Here is a 26,577-nt window from a genome sequence, read left to right as displayed (position 1 = left end):
ATTATAATTAACACTACGTGGAAATAAAATATATAAATATATAAATATATATGTAATAACGTAAATCCTTTGGGTAAATCAGACGATCAATTCTGGAAAATCGAGAATCGGTTTTCTAAGTTCTAAATTACCGTCCTTCTCTCGTGATCTGATCTATTCGGCAAAGCGATTGCCGGTAAAACAAAGCAGAAGTAAAAACGTCGGTTGGCGGGTAGTTTGAATTCTATAGAATTCACACACGCAGATACAGACAGACAGATACAGACACACAGACAGACACACACACACACACACACACAGATGGACAGATACAGACACAGACACAGACAGACAGACATATTCAGACACACATAGGACACAGACAGACAGACAGACATATACAGACACACATAGACACAGTCAGACGGACAGATACAGACACAGACAGACATATACAGACACACATAAACACAGTCAGACGGACAGATACAGACACACATAGCAGACAGACAGGCAAACACCCACAGACACAGACAGACGGACAGATACAGACAGCAGACAGACAGACAGACACCCACAGACACAAACAGACGGACAGATACAGACACAGACAGACAGACAGACAGACAGACATATATAGACACACATAGACACAGACAGACGGACAGATATAGACACACACAGCAGACAGACACCCACAGACACAGACAGACGGACAGATACAGACACAGACAGACACACACTCACATACGCACACATATTCATATTTCGATCTCGATAAAAGTCAACGTTCGTTCTACCCAAGAGTATCTATAAATTTTTAGTAATTTTAAAAAACAGACCGGTAGCTTTAGCGTTGAATTCACGTTAATTCAGCTATCAGCGACCCTTTGTAACTCTTCTTCTTATACTTTGCATCGAGTTTATCATCAGCGAACGACAAACTACCGTCGATTAGTCCGTAATCGATAAAATTTGCAATTTCGACGCGTGGAATTTATATCTCTATCGATCCAGCTACTAAACGCCACTCGCAATTTTCCTCGTGCATTCTAAACTCGTCTTGCTCCTTCCACTCTCGTACTCTTAATCATACTATATCTCCTTACCTGCTTCGTCCAACCTTCGATCAATCCTGGAACGAGGCAATGCGACTCGAAGCTGTAGGTTCATCGACTCGATGAATTGAAATTTATATACATCGCTGCTTTGCTTCTAGACTATACAACAGTCGTTCAGCTATATTTCTTATCTTTCGCGCGATTAGAGATTTTTACGTACGTATATCGTCTTTCGAGTTTTCATCTTCTAGTTTCATTGAATCTTACGTTTATCGTTATTTATCGCTATCGCGTCAGAAGTTTTCAATTACTCCACGCAGCGGCGTTAGTGGAAATAAGAAAACGCGTGGAAACTGTCTTGTGCTGTTTCCTTTGCCTTTCGTACTCAAGTTCACCGAACCTTCGCCAAATCGGCTATTAAAACGACTGCATACAATTTTTATTTCCACGCTCTCGTACAATTTACACCGCGTCAATTTCGTCGTCATCGCGATAACGAGTTTCTAATCGATCTGAAACTCACGTACGTACACAGCTGCAAATTAAAGTTGAACGTGGTGCGTAAAGAAAGAACTCGCCTAATATTATCCGCTCGCAATTATCCTTCTTTCGTGCGAGGAGGACAAATCGATTAATCCTAAAACAGAGTAACGCAAAAACAATGAAAAACGTTGGTAGGAACGCGCGTGTCCTGTCTGTCTGGCCTTGTTTCAAAATTACACCCATTTCTGCCACCCAATGATCAACGACCGCTTACCTTCGTAAAAGGTGCTCGAAATTGCTATCCTCGGTCCGTACGCAGGCTCGCAGTCGCCGTATCGAAGAATTTCGCGATCTTTCAAAAATTCCAAGTGTATGCCCGGTAACGCAGGCCGAGAAGCATAGCCATTTCGAGCACCTTGTACGAAGGTAAGCGATGGCGAATTATTGAAACTCAAGAATGGCCATAAATTCGAAAGAAGGTCAGATGGCACGCACCTTCGTACCAACATTTCTCTCTCCCTTCTTTTTCCTCTTTTCCTTTTCCTTTCTTGTCTACCATTCGAGTGGGTTGCGCACGTTGCCACACAACGTCGTACGTATCGTACGAAACTCCGAGTTCGTCGACTTGACGAATTAAAGTTTCTATCGAGCTAGCGCCTGCACACAGGAATCGTCAAGACTAGTTCAACGTCTCGCCACTGCGGTGGTCTCGTTGCGGACGATCTAATTAACGGAGCAACAAACCCTGAAAACTCGGTGCAACGCACGCGAGAGAGGTCTTGCTCCCTCCCTCTCTCCTTCCCTCTCTCTCTCTCGTGCCGTCCGTGTTCGCGACGCGTATGCGTCTAACGAGGACAGAAAAAAAAAAACGAGGAGAAAGAAGGTAGTCTGAAGAAGCGTCGGGAGAAAGTCCATGGAAAAGCGTATTTTTACGGAAACTCGCGGGAAAGCCTCGTTTTTCGTCGTTGAAAACCTGGTAGCACGCGTTTTACGAGGTCGTTCAACGTTGTTGCGAGCCTTCGAGCGATAAACGCCGCCGTTTTATCGCGCGATCGTAATCCGACCTCGTTCAGAGGTGCGCCTTGTCCGATTCCATTATTATATTCAAATTGACGCGATGCAAAATACTTCTATCGTTTATTTACGACCGCTTAACCGGCGTAAGACCGCGTTAGCTGCGAACATTATTGCTGTTATTCGACGATGCTACTTATTTAGTACGGTTTTACGCGCGATTTTTCCCGATGCCAGTTCGAACTGGGTAAATGGGTTATGGTTACGCTTACGTTTATGCTCACGATCCTCTTGTAATTACCATTTTCGAAGCACGCAAATCGATCGATCGGAACGTTGTCCATAGCTCGGCTCGCTACACAGGCAGCTTCTTTGCCTTTCAGATTCCGATCGAAGCTGAATTACACATGCGCTTTCGTTGAAATTGCCTGACGTTTTCAAAGTACATATTTTGTAGATACGTTGGCGTAGGTTTCCGTGATCGACTGTCGCGGTATCGCGTGACAATAATCCGGTGATAACGCAGCATCTTTGTAAAGTCAAATTCAAATTGAGTAGCGTCACGAGCTTCTTCTATTCTGTAGGTTCGTCGTTTCTGATACTCTCCAGTGGATTTGGAGTTAAGAATGATCGAAGATCGGGCAGCCAAGTAATACGTAAATCGTACGGCTGCGACATCGTTGAAAAATGTATATAAAGTAGCTTACTTATATTTTATTGTCGAGATAAAACACGGAGGCGTAGAAAAATTGGCATGATTTTAAAAAGAATGGCGTGCCACATTGTTATAAATACTTCGACTTCTCGAAGCTTTCGAAAATCTTTACAAAATTCTACGATCTAAACCGAAGAAGAAATTGTGGCAAAAAGATCGTTAGCCGTCTTTCCAGCTAAAATGCGTTAACGCGACACGGGTCCTTGATGAATTGATCCAACGACTTGCTGAAATTTACTTAAAAAATTTCCAGTAATTCGCAGTGTTTCGATGGTTTGATCATAGTTCCCGAAACAACGAAAGAATAGAAGAAAAAAAGGGTTTGAGATTCGAAGAAAAATGTATTTTTACGCGGATGACGCTCGTCGATGGACAACCTACGCGGCAAATGGCGTTCTCATGCAAATATAGCGAATCCTGGGGAACGACTGGATGGTTATATTAGATAGGGGCTGGCGGACGTTTTACCGCGACAGTCTGAAAAGCGTCTCGACGCTCGCCAACGCCAGTCGGCTCCCTCGCGTGTTGCTAGGATAAAAACCAACCCCCAACGATTGCATCCAGTTCGATGAAGCGTTCTCGAATTCGATGGATTTTTACATCTACGAGCTGTCTTCTTTATTGAGAAGAAAATCTCGCAGCTGGCGATTCCTATGGATATCTAATACGAGTATTTAATATCGGCTACGTGGAACGATGTTCCGGTGGGTGTTCTGATCGATAGTTCGCAGCTGTAATAGTGTTCGTTTATTAGCGAAGCTGACTCTTCTTTAGATTCTTTAGAACTCAATGCTTTTTGTAAATTATATAAAAAAATATAAAAAAATTCGATTAACATCTAATTTCTAAATATATATTATAACTCTTTATTCCACAAAAGCATAATTAAATATTTAGCTCTTCTTTTTTCGAGATTATTAAATTTATAAATTATATTAATTAACCCTGATACAAAAGGTACAAAAATTATTCTACTTATTTAATTTTTAAAAAATTCATTTACATTACTTTACCTATTAATCTAAATATTATTTCATAGTCTATTACTTAAACAAAAAAATTCTTATATAATTTTAAATAATTACAATATTAATTAAATCTTAAATATTAAATTTATTTAATTAAATAAAATTTTAATTTATAAATTAAACTTTTCATTGTAAATGAAACATTTTCTCTTAAACTAAAATTTTATTCTAAAAACATTTTCCAATATTTTTACTATGTTACGAGATTGTTTTGATACGATACTTTGATCGTAACGTGGACGTTGAAGTTATCTTTGATTGGATATCGGGCTAGATATTAAAATTATATACATTCGGCAGGATTATTTCTTCCTTTGTGCGAAATAATGTGCGTTGTTCGATGATACAGAATCGTCTCTTAAGATATTTGCCGCGAGCATAATTATCGGTCGTTAACGCTTGTCGAGCTATTTTATATATTTTCCGAAAGATGTGACAATTAGGAAAGAAGCGATTCTTCTCTGCGATAATTTACTTTTTAATAACTAATCGATAGAAATACTACGGTATTTAAAGAAAAATTACCAAAGTACTTTGAAGGGAGGATGAAGTGCGAGGACGGAAGAATATTGGCAAGATTCAGATATGGAAACGAGACCAAAGCAAGGGAATACCTGAAAGAGGAGGGAGAAAAAAGATGCAAACTACGTAGAAGGAAAGAAGAAGACAAGAAATGTGAAATAACGTGAGGACCAAAGGACATGGGAAAAGTGCTAAATGAGACTGCAGAAGGTTTAACAGAACTAAAAGTAATAATAGAGAAGAGAAGGGCAAACGACAGGAAGGAAGCACAGCAAGGAGGCTAAAGCCCAAAGTTGCAATAGCTTTTAGTCGTTAGTTGCTAATTTGTAGTTTCTAGTTTTAGTTGTTAGAGGTAGAATCATTAAGGGAGTGCAATATAATAGACATATAAGAAGCGAAATAGATGTAAGAGATATAAAACCGAAAGTTCGTCCAAAGGCGAAAGGCACGGACTAAGCAATAATAAATAATAAATAATAATACCACGGTATTTAGCCATTGATTTATTACAAATTTAAGTTATACGTTTTACACCGCAATACAGCCACTTTCGTCGTTAGTTGTTTTTTTTTTTTTTTATTATAAACAAATTTACGCAATGGTTTTCACTGACAAACCGAAAGGAAACTTCTCGGTTAAGGAATTGCAGGTTGTGAAACAAACTTGTTTTTAAAATGGAAGAGGAGATATTTATGAATATATAAACCGCGAATCTTTGTGCATTCGTGGGAAATTTAAAAGTAATAAAAGTATACGTAACATGCAAATATATGTATATAAAGTATTCAAAGGGAAATATTTCTTACGTTATGTATTTAGTAGATAGAACGAATCTCGATTTTGTATTCCATTCCTTCGCTTACGCCCATAGGAACATAAATTTCTATAAATTCTGTTCGCAAGCGATATCTCGTACAATTTAATGCAACGTGAAAATCCAATACCCATCGAATTTTATGTATTTGTTAAATTTCGGTTTCACAAGAACTCTCCGTGTACGTACATTTCGCATCGTTCGTACCTAACATTCGATTTCACCGTATTATCCACGGAATCAGAGTTTCGAGAACATCTTGTGCGATGGAATCCAAGATGAAAATGCGATACCCATCCAATTCCATCTCACTATGTATTTGTTAAATTTTGGCTTCACAAGAACTCCTCGTGTACGTACATTTCGCATCATTCGAACCTAACATTCGATCTCACGACATTCGTATTATCCACGGAATCCCAGTTTCGAGAACATCTTGTACGATGGAATTTAAGATGAAAATATAACACCGAATTTCGTCTGATTATCCTTTAGAAAAAGAAAGAAAGAAAGAAACATCTGAATTGCAAGAAACTACAAAGCCTCGTTAATCTCGTTAGATCGGAATAACGTAGAAAAAGCAGCGAACGACTCTACGAATGTTTGCGTTCGCCCGTATAACAACTGTAGCATCCCTCTAGAAGCGCCGACTCTTCCAGAAAGTCACATTCGATCGACGTGTTGCGACGCAGTCGGGTAACGTCTCACGAATTCTCACGCACGGCGAAAGTTCACGCGAGGACAAGCGAAAAACAAACGCACGAAACGAGAAGAAAAAGGAGAAAAAATCTGCTTGTCGGATGAGGAAGATGAACAGAGGCTCCACGGGGATTACGAAACGGGGATAGACAAATGAAAAGAAGAGGAGAACGGGCGAAACAATGGGAGAGGGGTGGATCGATGGAAAATAAAGAGCAAAATAGGATAGGTGGATACGAGACGGTTCGAAGGGAGGAAAAAGGAGGAAGAAAGAATCGGAAGGAAGAAGAAAGATAGAGAAAGGAGTTGTTGGCGAAAGGAAGCCAAAGTTGTAGCATTATACGGGGGCTGACGAACGTTTTGTGTTGCCAGAGTTTGAGAAGCGTCTCGACGCCTGGCGCCGTTCAACGGCACCGTCTCTCTCTCTCTCTTTCTCTCTCTCTCCGTTTGTCTGTCTATGTTCTCGGACATATAAACGCACCCTCGTCTCGACAGGAGCTTTGTCCTGGGAAAGGAGTGACGTCAGCAGCAGAAATCGCGCCACCCCATATAAGCGCACGACCCGCGTTTGGCAGAGGGAACATTAGGGAGACGTACCAGCCAAGGACAGAATCTCTCTTCCGTCTAACGAAACGTACAAATATAATCGTCTCGAATTCATCGAATCGTTGCTTATTGTCAAAATATTAACGATTTTTTGGCCCGTTCCTAGGGCAGCGAGATCCTCTGCGAGAGACGAGGGTAGGTTTGTACAGGAAGATGGACGTTTTGGTCCAACCGCTTGAAGAGTCTTCGATACATAGTTCGATATATACGTAGATTGCAAAATTATAGAAAAGATCGTTGGTAGCTGGAAAGAAATCTTTGCGCGTATCTTTGGTCTGGTAAGCTTCTGAGGCAAGGGGTAGGTTTTTGAAAAGGAACGAGTATTTGGTTTTAACTTGAGGGGTTTCAGATGTACGCAGATGGCTTTGAAATTGGAAAGATTAGTTCTGGCGATTGGAATTAAGTTTCTGAGTGGGGTTCCGAGCTAAGGGTAGGTTTTCTAGCGAAGAAGGAATGTCTGCGTTTGAATTTGATAGGTTTGATACACGTGGGTCGGTTTGAAATGAAAAATCCTGATTAACCATCGGCATCAAATCCAGATTATTCAAGCTTTCATATATCGTCGTGTATTTTACCGTCTATTATTAACTTCTTTGTTTATTTATTAACCTCTTTTCTTCTTACGGTACGTCGTCGTACGGCAACGTAAAACGACGATTGTCAAGCATAATAACATTTTGTAATCAACGATAATAATATCTTACGACCAAGATCTCTTCGCAACATGTCGTCACCAGAATATTATATCTTGCGTATCGGTTGATAATTCCTACTGTCCAATGAAACGAATATGAATGGAAAGCAGGTGAAATTTTGTTTCACAATCTGATTGACCGTTTTGATCGATTTGCGGTAACAACGTTTCAGCTTTATCAAACGTTTAATTGGCGATTAAAAGCGCTATTTATTGTCCTTTTATGGTATCAACGGAATATAAGCTTAAATTATCCGCCCTACGCGCCTATTACCGTTCCGATTGATAGCCTATCGGTTTGAAACAGGCTTCTTTATACGACTCGTAATTTACAAATGAAATAACTCGAAGATAAGACAGCAATTTCGTGTAATTTGACAGCAGGTATATAATTACCAACGTCGATTTTATCATTAACTTTTCAAAGCTACTTTTATCATCTTACGATATTCCACCGTGACAATTATTAATTACAAGGAATAACATTTTTACGGATCCTTTTCTTCCTAATTTCATCGTTATATCGCGTTAAATAAATGAAATTGTACGAATAGTGCGGCAAATACAGGTATTCGCATAAAATAATACATAAATAAATATATAATACATTAAATAATTAATAATAGAATAATACATTAATAAATAAATAAAATAGAAACTTCAAAATTCTTACCAACGAGAATACGTCTCGCAATAACAGAGCTTTCGATCGATACAAACCTTGTCGAAAAATGGATTCTTCCTATTTGCGTCACAGAGAAGTATGAATCGTTCAAAGTGATGGATTAAGGGGAATACGAATACTTGAGCGATTTGCTGTACATCTTTGGCGAATGTTAACTAGCTATTCGATGGAAAACAGTAGCTGTTGCTTCGAACTCTGGCGTTTTATTTATGCATACGTTAACGGTTAGCTGGATAGCAAAGGGGATCTTTGGGGACGGTGGATTACTCATCGGGACAAAATCTGAAAAGCCCACCCCGAGTCTGATTCACCAAACTGCGAGCTCTGCTATCTAGATAAACGTTTTTAAGACATTTATTACGTCTAGTGCTCAGCAGTTAAAATAATGCGTCTGGTAGGATCGTGTTAACCGGCGTTGGCTTCCCTATCATAAAACCGAAAATACGTAATTCACGCGCTTGTTCTTATCTGTACGCGTTCCACGTTCCACCAAAACGCGTTTAATTTACGAGGGAAGCTTCTCTTGCACTCGAAAATTTTCACTTCGACGTTCCTTCTGTTTTCGATTCCCTGCGACGTTTACGAAGCATCTTTTATCGTTAAATTGTTTCAATAATACAATCGCTTTAACGACGATAAAAACGTAAAAATAGCGCACAGATCGAAAGGAACAAAGTGGTCCGTGGCTTTTGATCTGTTAATTAACGAAGATCGCGAACGAACAATGAGAAGAGAAACTGTTAAAATTAGAAGCACGCGTTTTTATCGAAAGATATTTTGAATTTATCGAACACACACACTCGTGCGTCGTTGATGGAATTTCCTCCAATATTCACGAATATGTGTTCATAAATCAAGAGAATAAACGAAGAGTTTTTCGACGAAAGCGTTAAACGCTGACACACGAAAAAGCAAACGATTAATTCGTAACAATTATCATTAATTTGTGAACGAATTAATTCGAACTATACGTATATCGATGCAGAATATGAGAATCGATTCTTGCCATTCGACGTTGAACGAATACAAAAACTTTGAAACGTCGATCACATCCTTTCAGCTTGAATTTTCTCTGCGGAAGAAACTGCTCCGCGCGAAGGCAAGTTCTCGGTATAGAAAGCATTTCTCGGTTAGCTCGGTACGCTTGAACCCTGTGTCACGGAGCAACTTTTGATCCAGTTCGATTCGGTTCGAGTCAAAGCGGCGATTAGCTTCTCCACGTACGTTAACGCGCGATAGTCAGATTAAATTATTTAATTCGCCTGTTAGCCGGGTTAAACGTGCCTTCGTCATCGACATCGTCCAATCAGACGGAGAAAGATTCTTATCTAATTACCTGGCGGTCGATCGGAATTTTTATCATTGTATGCTAAGCGACTCGTTTTCCCGCGTCCTTGCGCGTCTTACCAGCAATTTAACGCGATAGTTTGCGTTACTGCGACCCGTTCTAATTACGGTGGCATCGTTAGGCCTTCGTGGAACCTCGTACATTCCCTACGGATGATCGCGTGAAATTTTCACCGTGGCAATTATCCGCAGTTACCAGAGAACACAACGCGTTACTCTCATATCCGTATACACGCGTTTAAACGACGTTCTATTCCGGTCTTTTCGTTGTCGATGCCGTTCGCATCAAAGTCCGTGAGATCCGGTTCTCTTTTCCCCGCTCTTTTATATGCTAAATCGTTCTATAAAACGTTGCCTCTACATTTGGTCATTTACGACGTTTACTAACGGTGCATCGATGAGTGGTTTATTATTTTTCGAAGGACCATCGTCCTACTTCGACTAGGCTGCGATTCGAGTCGACTCGTTTCAATGAACAACGATCCGCGTTGTTCCCTGTCGACACAGCTCCTCGCCATTTATGTCATTTCGTTTTCATCGGATTCGACTCTCGTACACCCTCGTTCGCAAGTATCAGCACACTCGCGAACAATAAGACGCAAGATTTGAGAATTGTTCGATTCTTTAAGAATTACCCTGTTTGAACCGCAAGAAATCTATACATAGAGTGTCTTGCTTTTGATAATGTTAGAAAATATTTCAGGGACAAGCTTAAATGGATTAGATACTTTTTAACATACTACTCGATCCAGCTGCACGTCGCTCAGGAAAAATTAAAATTGCGATATTAATTGAATCAATGAAGTATTATTTCAAATTTCAAGGCACATAGGAATTATTTAAGAATTGTTCGATTACCCCATTTGGAAGTTTGAACCGCAAGAAATCTATATGTGAAGTATTTTGCTTTTGATAATAGAAAATATTTCAGGAGCAAGTTTAAATGGATTAAATACTTTTTAACACACTACTCGATCCAGCTGCATGTTGCTCGGGAAAAATTAAAATTGCAATATTAATCAATGAGGTATTATTTCAAATTTCAAGGCATATAAGAATTATTTAAGAACTGTTCGATTACCCCATTTGGAAGTTTGAACCGCAAGAAATCTATATGTAGAGTATCTTACTTTTGATAATAGAAAATATTTCAGGAACAAGTTTAAATGGATTAGATACTTTTTAAGACACTACTCGATCCAGCTGCATGTTACTCAGGAAAAATTAAAATTGCAATATTAATCAATGAGGTATTATTTCAAATTTCAAGGCACATAAGAATTATTTAAGAATTGTTCGATTACCCCATTTGGAAGTTTGAACCGCAAGAAATCTATATGTAGAGTATCTTACTTTTGATAATAGAAAATATTTCAGGAACAAGTTTAAATGGATTAAATACTTTTTAACATACTACTCGATCTAGGTGCACGTTGCCCAGGAAAAATTTCAGGGCACATAAGAATTATTTGAGAATTGTTCGATTCTTTAAGAATTACCCCGTTTGGAAGTTTGAATCGCAAGAAATCTACAGATAGAGTGTCTTGCTTTTGATAATATTAGAAAATATTTCAGGAGCAAGTTTAAATGGAATTACATATTTTTTAACACACTGCTAGATCTAGCTGTATGTCGCTCAGGAAAAATTAAAATTCTAATATTAGTCAATGAGGTATTATTTCAACTTTCAAGGCACATAGGAATTATTTGAGAATTGTTCGATTCTTCAGGAATTACCCCGTTTGGAAGTTTGAACCGCAAGAAATATTAGAAAATATTTCAGGAACAAGTTTAAATAGATTAAATACTTTCTAACACACTACTCGATCCAGCTGCACGTCGGCTAGGAAAGATTAAAGTTGCAATATTAACCGATAAGCTATTATTTCAACTTTAATTTAATGTATGAAAGACAAGGATGGTGACGAAGCGGTATTCTTATGTTTACGTTGTCTTTGCGCTATATTCATAGTTACGACCCTATGAACTATATTCATATTCATTCACAGTTTATGTTCATTCACCGAGACGCTTAATTACTGCTTTAAGCAATTTTAATATTTATATCATTAGATTCGTGATATTATTGTTGTTGTTTGATTCGTCGTACTCGTTAGAATATACTGTCTGATTGCTGATTTTTCCACGAAGTTTAGATCAAGGATCGTAAACTGGAACACGGTTGTTTATTCGTTGTTTCTTTATAAATTATCACGCGTAGGTTTTACAAATTTCTATCGAATATGCCAAATTTTAATCCGACTTGAATACAAAATTCTGACTGATCGATCGTTCCACTGGTGATTCCGATTAAATAATCGCGAATTACGCGAGATACGTAAATTTTTAATATCCATCGCTGCTATACATCGATCCATCCGAACTACGTCAAAACACCTACGTGTTTAGATCGATTTTACGTACATGTGTAACAATTTAAGCATTAGAGTAAGTGTTGTCTGCCTTCGACGATGAAAAGTAACAAGCGACGATGGTGTTAGGTGAAGTTTTGTTAAATAAAATTCTAGAGATAATTTTTTTTTCTTTTTACAATCAGAATCCTCCAGTCCTCTATTATGTTGGCAACTAAGTGATTGCGGACTTATCAATACCACCTAATGACAAAATCCGCAATCACTTAGTTGCCAAGACAACAGAAGACGAGGATTCCGATTGTAAAAAAAAAGGAAAAAAATTATCTAGAATTTTACCTAACAAAACCACATAACACCATCGCACTAAGCGATTGCGGGTTTATCAATACCGCCTAATGACAAAATCTGCAGTCACTTAGTGCGATTGTGTTATGTGGTTTTGTTAGGTAAAATTCTAGATAATTTTTTTTTTTTTTTACAATCGGAATTTTGTCATTAGGGGGTATTGATAAATCCGCGGTCACTTAGTTGCCAGCCCAATATAATAGCAATTTCTAAACACAAAATTTACAATTCGTTGCAGTGTCTGATTTCGATGGAAAGAATCAGGAATCGACAATTACGACAGACTACTTGATGTTGGTGCAATAATATAGAAATAAAGTAGAACAGCACGGTGATAAATAAAATAGGATTGTACGTAGCTTTTCAATCACGCGAACTTAGAGAAGGTTAACGAACTACTCGAGTATAATATTTTAGATATCCGGCTTGTAATAAGAGGCTCATGTAGGTCGGTACGTATTATCGAATAAATTATCGATGATCCTCTACAAATTGCTACGTGTCAGTCTTTTTGTATAGTTTATACGAGTATTAACCTAGTTTATATGAGTGGAACGAACTCACTGTATGTCAGTGTAATTAGCTTGCTTGTTAATTAATTAGTGCTATTAGCGGCTTATATCATCTCCCTTGATAGCTGTTTTAACCCTTTAACTATGCTGTCCCAGAGAAAGTCGAATCGTCGAATATACCGTCTATTGACTTGGCAACTAAGTGATTGCGGATTTTCTCAATACAACCTAATGACAAAATACGCAGTCACTTAGTTGCCAACCCAATAGACGGTATAAAAGAGTTAAACAGCAGAACCCAATACAATAAGATTTTAAATATCATACAATTAATTATCATATGGCTTAGGTACTTTCATCGTATGTATGTAATGCAATTATTAATATTTATTTCTTATAAGAAATCGAAGATATATACATTCCTGTATTCGATACCAGAAACGCAAGAAATCTCCAAGATAACGAGATAATTATTTCCTCGATTGTTCGTTCTCAACTCATTTACGTTATTTTACTATGTTCGTAGAAGAGTTAGAACGAGCCCTGTCTTCGAGGGTTGCAAAATTATTCTCTTCGCGTGCGACTAGGCTGGTGGTCGATGACCCATAAATTTAGAATCCAACGATCGCGCGGAAAATGGTTGAAAATTTACCACTTCTTTGCATCTTCTTACGCGATTCAACGTGTACTAGGAAAATTGTACAACTTACAAATTCCAGTTTACCATCGTTGATGGTCGTCTCTTGTAGAAACAAACAGTCGCAAGTAAATTTGTTGAATTATACAAATCGGTTGATCGTAAAACAAACTGCTCGTACTAGTTCACGAATATTATTAGCTAATGAGTCATTATCCGAGAGAACCTAGATGGCTCGATCGCTTAACTTTGCCCCGCGGGTACGTACCTGCAACATTAGTCTTTCCACGCTTCGCCTAATCTCGACTCGTTAAAATCTATTAGCTTCAACCAGCAATCCACCCAACTCGACGATTAGTTTCAGTCGTTAGCGAACAAGTATACAGGTAGCTGAAATCATGTCGCATCGATGACTATAATCGCTCGGTGTGGTGTATGTCGGGAATAACGAACAACGTCCATCGAGATCAACGGTTAATTGAAACTCATCGCTTATGCAAAGTGGACCACGAACCTAGGGGATGATATCACACGAAACAAAATGGTTTCGCGTTATTTTTAGATCGGATGACGACCTCCGACGGATCCTAAATCGTGAAAAAGCTGATTATAACGAGACATCGGCTTGTTTCGCTTCATCATACTTGTCTCCGAGGCTTGCACGAAACGATGAGTAACGAGCATCGTTACAAACGATGGCGATAATTCGTCGGTTGTACGAGCTTGCGACAAATCGTACCGGTTGATTGGCCAAAGTGCGTGAAACTATTTTCGGAATGTTATTTTTTTAGTTATTTTCCGTTGTTCCAAGAATCTTGCTATCGGTTCATGCAGAGATTATTAAACCGTATCACTTCATATTTCGATATCGATCGATAAATCGAACGAGACTTTACGAAATTATTCATCGATCGTTATTTTTTCATTATCTTCTGTTATTCCGAGTTGAAAATATCAGTATCGGAAGATTGTCAGCAATTCTGCAAAGTTTATGCCCATATATGTACAATTTGTCTTACTATTCTAGGCTTTCGAAAGATTGAAAAATTATTATCTGATACTTGTACCATCGACAGATATTAATAAATACGATGAGTAGATATTCCTCGTGACGTAGCTACTCGTTGTGCTAAATGTTTGAAAAAACATTTCAAGGAAAGGAATTTAAGAGCGAAACTTGGCGTAGCTCGAAACAACGCTGTTTGTCTATGGAGGATCGGTAGTAACGTTCAAACAATTATTCCACGTATTGCGTAATTTTCAAGTCGTCGAGATTGTTCAAACCTTGGAATCATCGAAATCGACGAAAAGGAATATTTCAGCGTATCGCGATATTCGTTCGCACGAATAATGCAAAAGGCTTATTCGTCATGCTCTTCCCATAAGAACTGCTTTTTCTCGCAGACAAACATTCTCGTCATCCGCAATTACGATATCACAAATTTTCCAGATTTCTCCACACTTATCGGTCAATTCATCCGCTTTCCAAGTAAGTACACGTATGCTTCCGAGCGAAGAAAGCGGTAAAAGCAGTGGTAATTAAGAGAAGCTATTGCACACACAAAGGATGAATCATTCGATCGATCGCCATCGCGTCAACGGAGATCGCGTCTTTCCCACGCCAAACAGAAACGTAAAACCGCAATATGATAAGCGTTATCGCGCATCCTACTTATCCGGTGTGTTTTCCTGGCGTAATCAGAGCGAACCAGCCACGCCAAATCCCAGTCTTATCGTTCATTTCGAATTAGCCCTCGCCTCTGTTCGGTTCGCGCTGCAAACAAGGAAGTACCAACAGTTTGAGGCTGTTTTATCAGGACTCGCGACTGCTCGCCCTTCTCCGAAGCTTTTACGGTAAGAGAAATATCTTCTGTTCAACAGCAGGTACATACCACATTCCAGCATACTGTACGGGGTAATCTCGGAGCGTTAATTGCTTATCAAACTAGTTTTTCGACTTTCCGTCTCGCTGATCCAGCTTCGAGTTAGGTCCTCGAATGCCGCTGGTTGCCACGAGCTTCTTCAAGGATAAAGCCCAACTCGATCGTTGTCCGAGGGAAGGATGCATATAACGTGTCGTTTATTTGCCATTTTCTCTCTTTCTTCTCCACTTTCTGCATCGTTAATTTACCGCGAAACCGGCCGATTGTATATCAGGATGGTTATCGCGAGAGCGCGATCTCTCGTAAATCTCTTTATTATCGTCGATTACGTATCTAGAAGGATCGGTAAAAGTTGCTCTTCCGAGCGTAACGTTCGCAAGATTCGTTTCTGCCGTGGTATTCCTTAATGCACGACTGTCGATAAACGCCACTGCGCGTATTCCAGTATCTCGATACTTTCAAATTTTTGCAAATGCGTTGAAATATATAAACATATAAATATATATGTGTATTATATATGGAGTGTACCGCAGTATCGGGCAACCGTTCTTCAGCGATAGATTTTGCGCGTGGAAGGAACAGAAAAATGTTTGTGCGAACGTACAGCCTGCTTCTCCTTCTGTTCTTCAATTTATAACGTGTTTTATGTTGCGACGATTCTATCGAAAGATGGAAATTGCCGAATTAACACTTTGACCACCGAAATCACGTGTTTCGCCGAGGACGCCACGGGAGTATTTTTATTATTCAAAGCATATAATGGCAAAATAATAATACATCGATGATGCAAGACAACGTTCTTCCACGATGGATCGTTTATCTCGTTGGTGGTCGCGGGTGACCACCGTGGCGACTTGGTAACAGTCGATAGCGACGTATTACAACGAGGCTTCGTTTATTTCAACAAACCATTCGCATTCGTTGTTTGGTCGTAAGCAAAACGTGCAGGATATATCGTTGAAACGTGTAGAAGATATTGGTAAACGGTATTTGCTCATTGTATATATAATGGTAAGGTATGTGCACACTTCTAACTTCAATTATACGATTATAAAGCAGCATTTACGATTATTTTCTAAGCTGTGTTTATAATAATATTCGCGGATTACCCCTCAAAGATATCGATGCAAACACAGTGCACCGTTAGATGCAAGATTTGTTCTCATTTTTTTTATCGATGTTCTAATAAAAATGTTTAATCGTTCAATGGGTCACTTTTTATTTCAAGGAATCTTCTATTTATCGGTTATATTCAAAGTACCCTAACTGTCAATTTTCGTTCAATTTTTACAATTGTAAGAAGTTGAAGCGCTCCGGTAACCGATGACCTCCGTGGCGTCACAGGAGAAACCGTGGCCGGTCATACAACGACCAACGTGGCAGTCAAAGTGTTTCAACGAATTCGCGTATTTACAAACGATACTTGGCGTCGGATCTTGTACAGTATATTGCTGTAAACAACTGGAATCAGTGATAAAAGAAATATCAGTGTGCAGTCTTATGTTCGTACGCAGGCAGGTCATTTTGAACACAGTTTGTTAATGTTTAATCGTTTTCGCGATACAAACGATAGAATTCAGAAACAGTTCTACGAATATTCGATACTTTCGTTCAATTTTGCTATTTCATTTGAACGATATACAGCGATATCGATGATGATAATAATTAATATTATTTAGTATGAATAATAGTCGATTATACGTAGAAATTATCGTACAAAATCGACTTTGAGGTTTTCCTTCAACGTTCGGATGTTTCACGTTCTGAAGTTTACACAAACTTCGCTTCCGCTGCGCGTTCCAAAAGTTTATACACTGTGGCGGTTGAAGAAAAGTTTACGATCTATATACCATGAATTTTAGTAATTTTGATGTTAAAAATCCCTAACGATCATCTGCTCTCTGTTATATATTATAATTGTTCGTTGCTGCTATCAAGCGTAAATCCATTTTATCAAATTATCGTGTCTTCTCCTATCTTTTATTTTATAAACGTTCTTTTGTCCGCCGCTGTAGATTTCATGAAATTTTATGAAAATATACGATTTTTGTTTTAGCGCGAATTTTAACAAAACGTTTGATCATCCCAGTCATAGCAAAAGACAAAGAAACGTTCCCCCGTCATAACGTGGAAATTACAACATAAAAATACCAATCTCTCCATCGAATCGTACCAAATGTCTCGATACTTGAGCGCTGGTTACATATTAAATTAAATCGAAGTTCGATGCTACAAATATAGAAGTGGTATTTCTATTTCTAATCCATCGGTGGTTGGTCGGTTGCATAAATTAAGGGTAGGTTCGCGTGATCGGGTGATTCGATGATCGAGCAGTTCGATCGATCAAAACTCTGGCCCCTCGTTCGTCTGATTTGCATTTATACCACGATAACTCGTTTCCTTCCTTCTATCTCGTGTTTTCGTGTCGAAAGAAGGCAGTAGTCGGTGAATTTGAAACGAGTTCGTTGAAACTTTGTGACTCACTTTACCAACGAAAAGTAGGTGCCTGGTTACAGGCGAAGTCGTCGAATTTTTAATAAATCATTTCAGCGAAAGTGATACGACGACGATATTATTTTAAGAATAAATAAAAAATTGCAAATGTACCATCGGCAGAAAATCATTCGAAGGTTGTAACGAGTGGAGAAATCATCGTCGCGTTGGCAAATAGCGACGATAGGCTAATTAGCCCGAAGATCGACGGTATTCCAGTTATCTTATTGCGTTAACTGGCAACATTCGCATCTTTGAATAAGAATGCACATAGAAACAAGTAGAATAATTTCTGAGAATGTGTTCCCATTCAGGGGACGTACAAATCATAGCCAGTTTTGTTCTGTACCACTTACTGAATCTAACAACTGGATTGAATCGTGATTTACATGCCAGATACATGAAATAATCGCGATATTGCGACACTCGTAGTACAGAAACTTTCTGTTCACACGAAAGTTTCTGAATTCTTTTGCTCCCTCGATTTCTTCATATCTGTTTTATCCTCGTTTCCCATTCGGTTTCGCCTTTCTTATATCCTTCTGTTTTAGTAGGACATAAAACTCGTGAGAAAAGAACGTCGATAATCAAAAATTTCGTACAGGTCGGGCACGACTAATCACGTCGTGCAAAAGTTGCATTCTAACCGATCCTCGTGACCTACGTCAACGTCATTTTTCTCTTCCTCCTGTTAATCGACGTAGCTCGATTCGTAGAACTTTCTTGGACGTGAAAAGTTTCCTCCGTCACGGGACAATTAACACCGAGATGGTCGTAGCTGACGCGTTTCCTTATTCTATTGGCTTGGCAACTAAGTGACTGCGGATTTTGTCAAGCCAACAATAATCTCGTTAATGGAAAATACCATGCAGAGATATCGTAATTCACGTTCGATCAATTATCCCACTGCAATTTTCACGTGTCTGTTTATCAGCGTTTTATTCGATCTTTATTATTGCCGATAAGCGAAACGATATTGATCTTTCCAATCGACTTTGCCAATGATTCAAACAAACAGTCGAGTACTTTCTATTTTGTTGATTATTTTTATAAGAATATCAGGAGCGTAGAAAACTTTCTACTTCGTCGCTGTATATTTGCGAAGCTAAAATAAATATGTCAACGGGTAATGGTAAGCGTATTCTTTGCCTTAAAACAAAAGACAGTTGCAAGATAAAACTAAAATACACATAAAACACATTTCCGTATCGGCTTGTTTGATAAACTCTTACGCTCTAAACTCTTCCAATAGTCGATATCAAATCATGCCGTGAGTTGAGCGAAATTGCAAGTGGAAATTATTTGTCATGAACTTCTATCGAGCCATAAATTCGAATGAAATACCCGCAAGAGACTCTTTAACTTGGTCTGCTGCAATTTTTAGCAAACTTTTATATTATATAGGAATAGTTTTCGAAGCTCGAAGTTCGTAAAACACGAGAAATAGGAAGTTGTTGAGAAAACTACGTTTCTTTCCAGATCAGATGTTCGAAGAATGCAATGTAGTTCGAAGAATACGAGTAATTCAAGTTAAAACGAAGTACGTACATTCTCTCGTGTCATATTTTGTTGTATCAGTGAACGTTGAGAGGTTCATAGATTTGCCAGGATGTTTTAAAATATAGTACGCTGTTAAAAATAAACGTGAACTCAGCCGAGATGGGTGAACGCGGAGGATCGGTGTTAATCGTCGGAAGATTAATTCTTCCGCCGCGAAGAACATTATCCATCGTATCGAATTTCTCCCCTCGAATTGAGTTTTAACCCTATTTTCGTTTCTTGGCAGCCACGGCCCCATCGAAGGAACGTTTTATTCTCGTCCGATCGCTTATTATATCATCCCGGTTGACGATTTCGATTTATAGTAATAATTCCAATTCTGGCACTCTGCTCGTTTTCTACGTCTTAGGAAAAATGATGGTAATATGTTGGAACAGGTAAGCGAAAGGATCGAACTTTCTCCGATGTTCTTGTAACGTAATTCGTCACTTGCTGGCAAGATAAATGTCCGATTAGGCTACTCGATAATTATGTCAATGTCTTTCAACGACGTGTTTATTAATGTTTCCGCATTAATATAAGTATTATATATAAATATAAATCATCCATACAAAATGTTGGATATAAAACAAACGTACAATCTTCACATTCTGCTGCTGCGATATTGGAAAATTTCTTGTACATATAAATAAATATAAAAAAGATCATAAAATTTCACGTGTCGATGAAACTGCTCGCGTTGTTATACCAATTTAAACAACATAGCCGGCATATTATTACGATAAGTTTAAACAGGATTCTTCAAATTCTGTTTAACATTCCATATAATCTAATTCAAATATAAACCGCGCTTCGCAGTAATTTCTCTCACAAGACGAATATGATAAGCACGATATAAATAAGCATAGCGTAAAGTATTCGACGAAATATCATCTGTGAATGAAATCTCTGCTATTATTATACCAACTTCGCCAAACGTAGCCAGCGTACATATTATCGCTAGAACTAATTTGCATTTGACACAATCCTGCTACTCAAATATGAAACACAGTTACCACTTTCGAACTTCGTCCAACATTGAGCGATATTTAGCGAGAAATTACTATATAACATAAATAAATAAATATCTCGTAAAATATCGTACGTCAGTGATAAAGTATCTCGCGTTAGTACTCCGATATGAACAGTTATCGAGGGTTTTGTTAGAACGAATTTGCATTCGCATTTGCAGTGGCCCTCAGAATTTCGACGACGTCCTTACAACGTCATCGACGCCTGTTCTCCTCGTGCTTTCGGTATTGAACGAGCCTGGGAGATGGCACGAGGTCAGACCCCGGCTGCCACGTTTGCCCTAGTTCGTCGTCGATTTATCCAAAGACTTTATTCGGTTTCTTTTTTTAACGCGTAACCAGTGACCTGTGCGCGAGTGCAACGCGTCTCACTCGTCAAGACGCGTCTTTTCACGTTGTGCAACGCCAACGCTCTTCGAATTTGCCCGTGGATTCCACGCAGGCAAATAGATGGTCGCCGATGCCTTTGCATTGTCAGAGTGTCTGGCTACGAAATAGCGTTCACGCAAATATACGTCGCTCGGTTGTAAAATTCGCAGGCACGTTCTCGTAGCTGTCTCGTTAGTGAAATAGTTACAAGTCGGTAGTAGTTGCTATTTGCATTTTATCGTTCTCTAAAAATAGTAATTCATGCGAATCCTCATTGTGTACGCGATCTGCTGAATGAAGTAGCAAAATAGTAGCAGCTATCGGTAGTTTGTCGAACTTTCAGATAGTCTCGTTCGTATTTTGTCATTCTGTTTTATTATTCCGCTCTTTTTCGCTATTCGATATTGATCAATGGTATTCGTTTGTTCTCAGTCTCGTACTACGCGTTGTCGTTCTAAATCTTGCTCAATGAATTTAGCGAAATAGTCGAATAGTTTCGCTATTAATATTTCGCTCGTCTAGAAATAGCGATTTGCCTTTTATCATAGATATTTTTCTGAACGAGATAGTTGCCATTGGTAAGTTTGCTTTTTCTTCTCAAGAAACAATTCGTCCGAATAGTATCGTGGTACTATATCACTTTTTCCACGTATTTATTTTCCTGCCTGAATTAATAAGGTAAGAATGAATAAAGATATAGAAGATAGAATGATTCGTTTATTTCTAGCATGTAAAATACAAATGTTCTTACGTAGAACACGTTGAGATTGATAGAATATCGCGAAGATCTCTTCTTCGTCTTCGAACGTATCCAGCACATTTTAATCAACGATATGCGTCTTCTGTTAAGAGGAAATTTTAGAACTGTCAGGAATATCATTTTTCGTACTTAGCCTCTTGGCATCGAACGTCGTTTCGTGCATCGTGTGTTTTCTATGCCAAGATGAACAATAACGTGCCAGACACGTCTTCGACAAAGAAGAAATACCCATCAATCGTATTATTCTCACTTTACGATCGAATAATTCTTTTTACGGTAGATGTTTCGCCGTACTCTTCAGATCAGAGAATATAAATATTTTAGATAATGGAGATTTCATAATAATATAAGATAAAATATAAGAATAAAACAAAGAGCATTTAATTTAATTAGTTCAATTAAAAGTTCTGTGTACAATGAATCTACACAGAGAATCTACTTTGCTAAGAAGAGTATCAAAAAGCAAAGTTTTAGATGTTATCTCGTTCTGCTTGTAAACCAATTAGCGGATCCGCGCTGTCCTAGCGATCTGTCTTTTTCAAACTCGTATCCTTGTTAGCTCAACCTTTCTAATTGAAGCAAAATATTAATCGAAATCTTTTAACGAAGCGCGTATCTGCGGCAAATGAATCATCGCAGATAATAAATATAACGTACCTGGTAATTGTACAGTAATTAACGCAACAAAAGCGGGATACGATAAATAATGCAACAAAAATTTTCTAACGGAGAGCTGTTCCACAAAAGTACAACGCGTCCATGTGTGTACTTTCTTCTGTCCGTGAATGCGTGTAACTCGCCTTTGTGTGCACAATTGCACACATACGATCATGTACATCGTCGTTCGTACGTATATGGACACAGTTGATTTGTATTCGGAGTACGCAAATTGCATTAATAATTTAATGTTACTGAAATATACGAATTGACAGCGAGTTTTAATTTGTGAAATCTCATCGTCCAAAGTCATGAATATCGAAAGAATGATGAGAATAGATGAATCTTAAATCGTTTATTTAAAACCTCATCGATAGTAACGTTAACATTGGATATACAATTTTAATTTAGCGGAGTGTTAACTGGTTTTGTTACTAAAATTAATCGCTGCGGGACTTCTCAAACTTTTACTGACAAACTCTCCTGGCGAACACGTAAATCACCCTGATATTTGAATATTTTACGCATCCCACACCTTACGAATCTACGCTCTATCAATTTGAAAGTACCTTCATTGTCCGATTGATAGCTCGTCAACGAAACGAGGATAACAAAACACGTTCGACGTTTAAAGAACGAGGTTCGATTCCTACAGAAACCGTGTCTTTTTATTGCGCGTTAAGCCTCGAAAATAAATTTTATCGTGGCATAATATCTTACAACGGGTCTAACGAAGGCTAGAACCACTCTGAATCTTGTAACCAACCTATATTCTACCAAAAAAAAAAAAAAAAAAAAAAATAGAGAAGTGTCCATGTATTTTCGAGTGGTTTTGACGTATGTACCAAGTGGCTGAGGCACGAGTTGATAAACTCGGAACAGCACTCTGTATTTATTTCGTCTGAGGGTTGTCTGGCGTCGTTGACGAACTCGCTAATTGTCCAGGGAATTTTTAAGAGCCTCGCTAATTACGACGCCGACGAATTTTTTCTCGTTCACTTTCTACGTAGCGTGGATGCTCTGCTCGCAGCATTCGCTTCGCGAAGATCAATTTTTAAATTCGCGTGTTGCACACTCTCGACGATATAGTTCTCGAAACAGAAATAAAGACACGTATTCTTATTTGTTTGGGCGTTTAGGAATGTTTCAGATGATTCGCTTTAACGGTTTTCACGCCTACGATGTTTAGAATTCAGAAGATTGATGGCACGGAAGTTTCTTAAAAATTAAGGTAATATAGCTCGGTGTATTTGTGGATAAGTGGCAAGTGGATATTTCAGCCACGACGTTTCATTTATGTACTTAAGAATGCGAGTCGTGATCCTGCTTATTGTGACGGATGAATAGATCGTGAATATTTTTGCAATATCTCGACGAGATCTACGAGACGAGATGTACTTTCGCGGAACAGTGTGTTTGTCTTCTGATGGTTACCTTTAAGATATTCCACATGGAAACCCCTTAATTTTAATTTGAATCCATTGAAGTTATGTTTTACTGATACACATAAATCCACCGTGATCTGGAGAAACAATTGTCGCTGATACATGAACCAATCTTTTATGCAGATTTTTAAAGGAACATGAACAGTATCGATCACTGGAAGATTCAGACGCGAGATTTATTTCCTCTTAAATTCTTCGACTTGGAACGAACAATATTCCTTGACTCTTATAAACTTGAATCTGGTTCGAACGACGATATTTGTATTTAATTTTAACCCTTTGCACTCGGAATTTTATTTCAGTTTCCTTACCAGCAGCTCCCAACGCTTTTAAGCGTTTTATTTGGAACTTACTTTAACTAAAAAATAAGACAATTTAAGTAAATGAAGGAAGAAATCGGTTTTATTCACACTATCGTTGTATTTTGTAATTGTTAAGCGTATGATATACCTTGAAACAATTTCCAGGATGCAATCCTGCTTTTCTTTCGCACGTTTCACAAAAAGTGGAATGTTGAAACTCGACAAAGGAGCTGCCGAGATAAAAACTGATGTAGATAAAACGATTAACAACAACGTAACGTAATAATAAGAAGACAACGAGCGTAGGAAATCCATCGCAGTTTCACTATCTCTTGCTGCTCCTCGAAATTTTCTCTTTCACGGTGAACGACGCTCATCGACCAGCCAACCAACCGCACGACGATATATTTTCATCGAACGTCGTACCATCGATCCAACGCACTTCGATAACTAAAAATAAACTCGATAAACAATTCAACTTCCATCTGCACAATTACTTCCGCCGTTTTTGTTTCTATCTTTATTAATCGAATGAAGGCTCTTGAGACATAACAACGGACGAACGACCGCCGGTGCAATGATATCGGCATGTGCGTGGAACACACGTTTGACCAATAAAATCGATGGGACGAGACCAGTACGTGTCCGTGATTGACCGAAAGGCAGAAAAAGAGAGAAGATGCGCCCACGTGTTTTAACAACGACGTGCATATTATTCTGCACATGGCGGAGTGGCTCGTAATATCGTTGCACGACTGCTAATAGCACGAGGTCCACAACCTGCGAGAGACTCGTCTGGTGGTCGTCTAGCGACGCCGATACGCGTTAATTGCTATAAATTTACGACCCTTGCAACAGAAGAAGAATAAGAAAGGAGATAGAACGACGTCAAAGGGTACGTTTCTATTATGGAGTCGGTGAAGATCAAAGACGAATACAGAGACCTCGTACGTCCACGCTTTAACGCTATCGTGTACCTGCGTTCTGGTCGCTGGATCACAATAGATTTTTTATTTCACGTCGTAAAAACGTTTATCAGAGTTAAGGGAAATTATTCGTTCGAAAATGAAGACTTTAAGAAGAGAACAATATATCTGAATCTTTGAATAACATTTGCGTAGCTGTTTTGCTCGCTGGGTTTTATATTTTGAAAACATTTGTCAAAGTTACGGGAAATTATTCACAATTTACATTTATTATTTTTAAAGAATCTTCGACAATATTATGCAAGATGTTGCTTTCAGCTGTTATCGTATTATACAAGGTGGTCGATATTCTATTTCTTGAGTTTTGAATAAAATGTCTTTCAAAGTAATCGCTTCTCGTCTTAAATGCTTTCATACTTTTTTAGTATTCCTTGCATTCTGCTATTCGAACGAAGGATAGTAAAAAAAGTAGCGTATTGCACGACGCCTGATACGATGTCACTTTTGTTCGTTAATGGTCTTCCTTCATTTTGTAGCCATTCAATTGCATATTCCGCACGGATTTCCTTTCCTCTTTCGGGATTGTTGTTTTCTGGGTTGTGACGTCAAAGGAATCGCAGAATGTTTCCCGAGAGCTCATCGCGGTTTTCTTTTACTTGTGATCATCTTTATAAATGATTTTAACATTGTTATACATATTAACCGTATCCGTATCTAGAACAATCTGTTTCTAATATATCTGCTTTAACCCCTTAACCTACAACTACGGGCATAGCCCGTAGTACGCACTACACAAGTCGTGCGAATGGCTCGAAGGCTGCGCGAGCTTGTTTACGTTTTCGGCCCAAAATTCTCGAACGTAAATGGTAGGTTAAGGGGTTAATGTATTTGTTATTTATACAAGATAGTTGGTAATTGGTGGTACAAGCGAAAAGAGGGTGATTCTACGTGAAAAAAGAAGTCGACAATATAGAATAAAAATTTTTCGTTTGAGGCTTTGTTTTCGAGAAAATCGATTTTGAATTTTCGCTCGGTACGCGTTCTGCTCTTTGAATAACACGTATGTCAGGATGTCGACGATTGGGATACCGGTGTCTGTAATGATCAGCTGCGGCTGATGCGTTACCATTACACGCACCTAAGGAAAGTATCATGTTCGTATATTTCCGATTGCTGTATGATGGTAGACCAATAGGTACTGATAGTGGATAGCGATAAAAGTCGGATAGTAAGTTAATAGGTAGGAAAACACTTCGGTCACATTGGAAGTGTTTATCAACATAACGTCGATCGGGATAACGATCTACGGTGAGATCCGTTATAACGAGACGTGATAAAGTGCACGCGTACCGAGCCAAAATTCAAAGTCGATTTTCTCGAAAACAAAGACTCGAACGAAAAATTTTTATTCTATATTTTCGACTTCTTTTTTCGCGTAGAATCACCCCCTTTCCGCTTGTACCACCAGTTACCAACCACCCTGTATATATTTATTATATATTTAATATATTTGTTATATATGTTTGTCATGTAATATATTAGTTAACGTAAAAAAAATTCTCGCAGTTTCGATAAAAACTGAAAATCATTGTACCATATAACGTGCCCGTTGTCCGTCTCTTTCTTCTAATCTTCTCTAATGGATTTCTTCTCCGG

General features: G+C 38.5%; 1 protein-coding gene across 3 annotated transcripts in view; it reads left to right on the top strand.

The window, feature by feature from the left end:
• Window positions 1–26,577, top strand: part of LOC126915669 (F-actin-monooxygenase Mical) — a 99,748-nt gene that overhangs the window by 32,665 nt on the left and 40,506 nt on the right. The window contains exon 1 of one of the 3 annotated variants that reach the window (XM_050720587.1): window positions 15,037–15,370. The exons of the other annotated variants lie outside the window; for them this stretch is intronic. The gene's annotated coding sequence lies outside the window, so the exon portion shown is untranslated. Of the gene's footprint in view, window positions 1–15,036; window positions 15,371–26,577 lie in introns of those variants that run through there. 3 annotated transcript variants of the gene reach the window in all.

This window comes from Bombus affinis, chromosome 1, assembly GCF_024516045.1.
Source record: "Bombus affinis isolate iyBomAffi1 chromosome 1, iyBomAffi1.2, whole genome shotgun sequence".
NCBI classification, from domain to species: Eukaryota; Metazoa; Arthropoda; class Insecta; order Hymenoptera; family Apidae; genus Bombus; species Bombus affinis.
The sequence above is the reverse complement of the archived record's forward strand: the minus strand, read 5'-3'. Positions and strand labels throughout refer to the sequence as shown.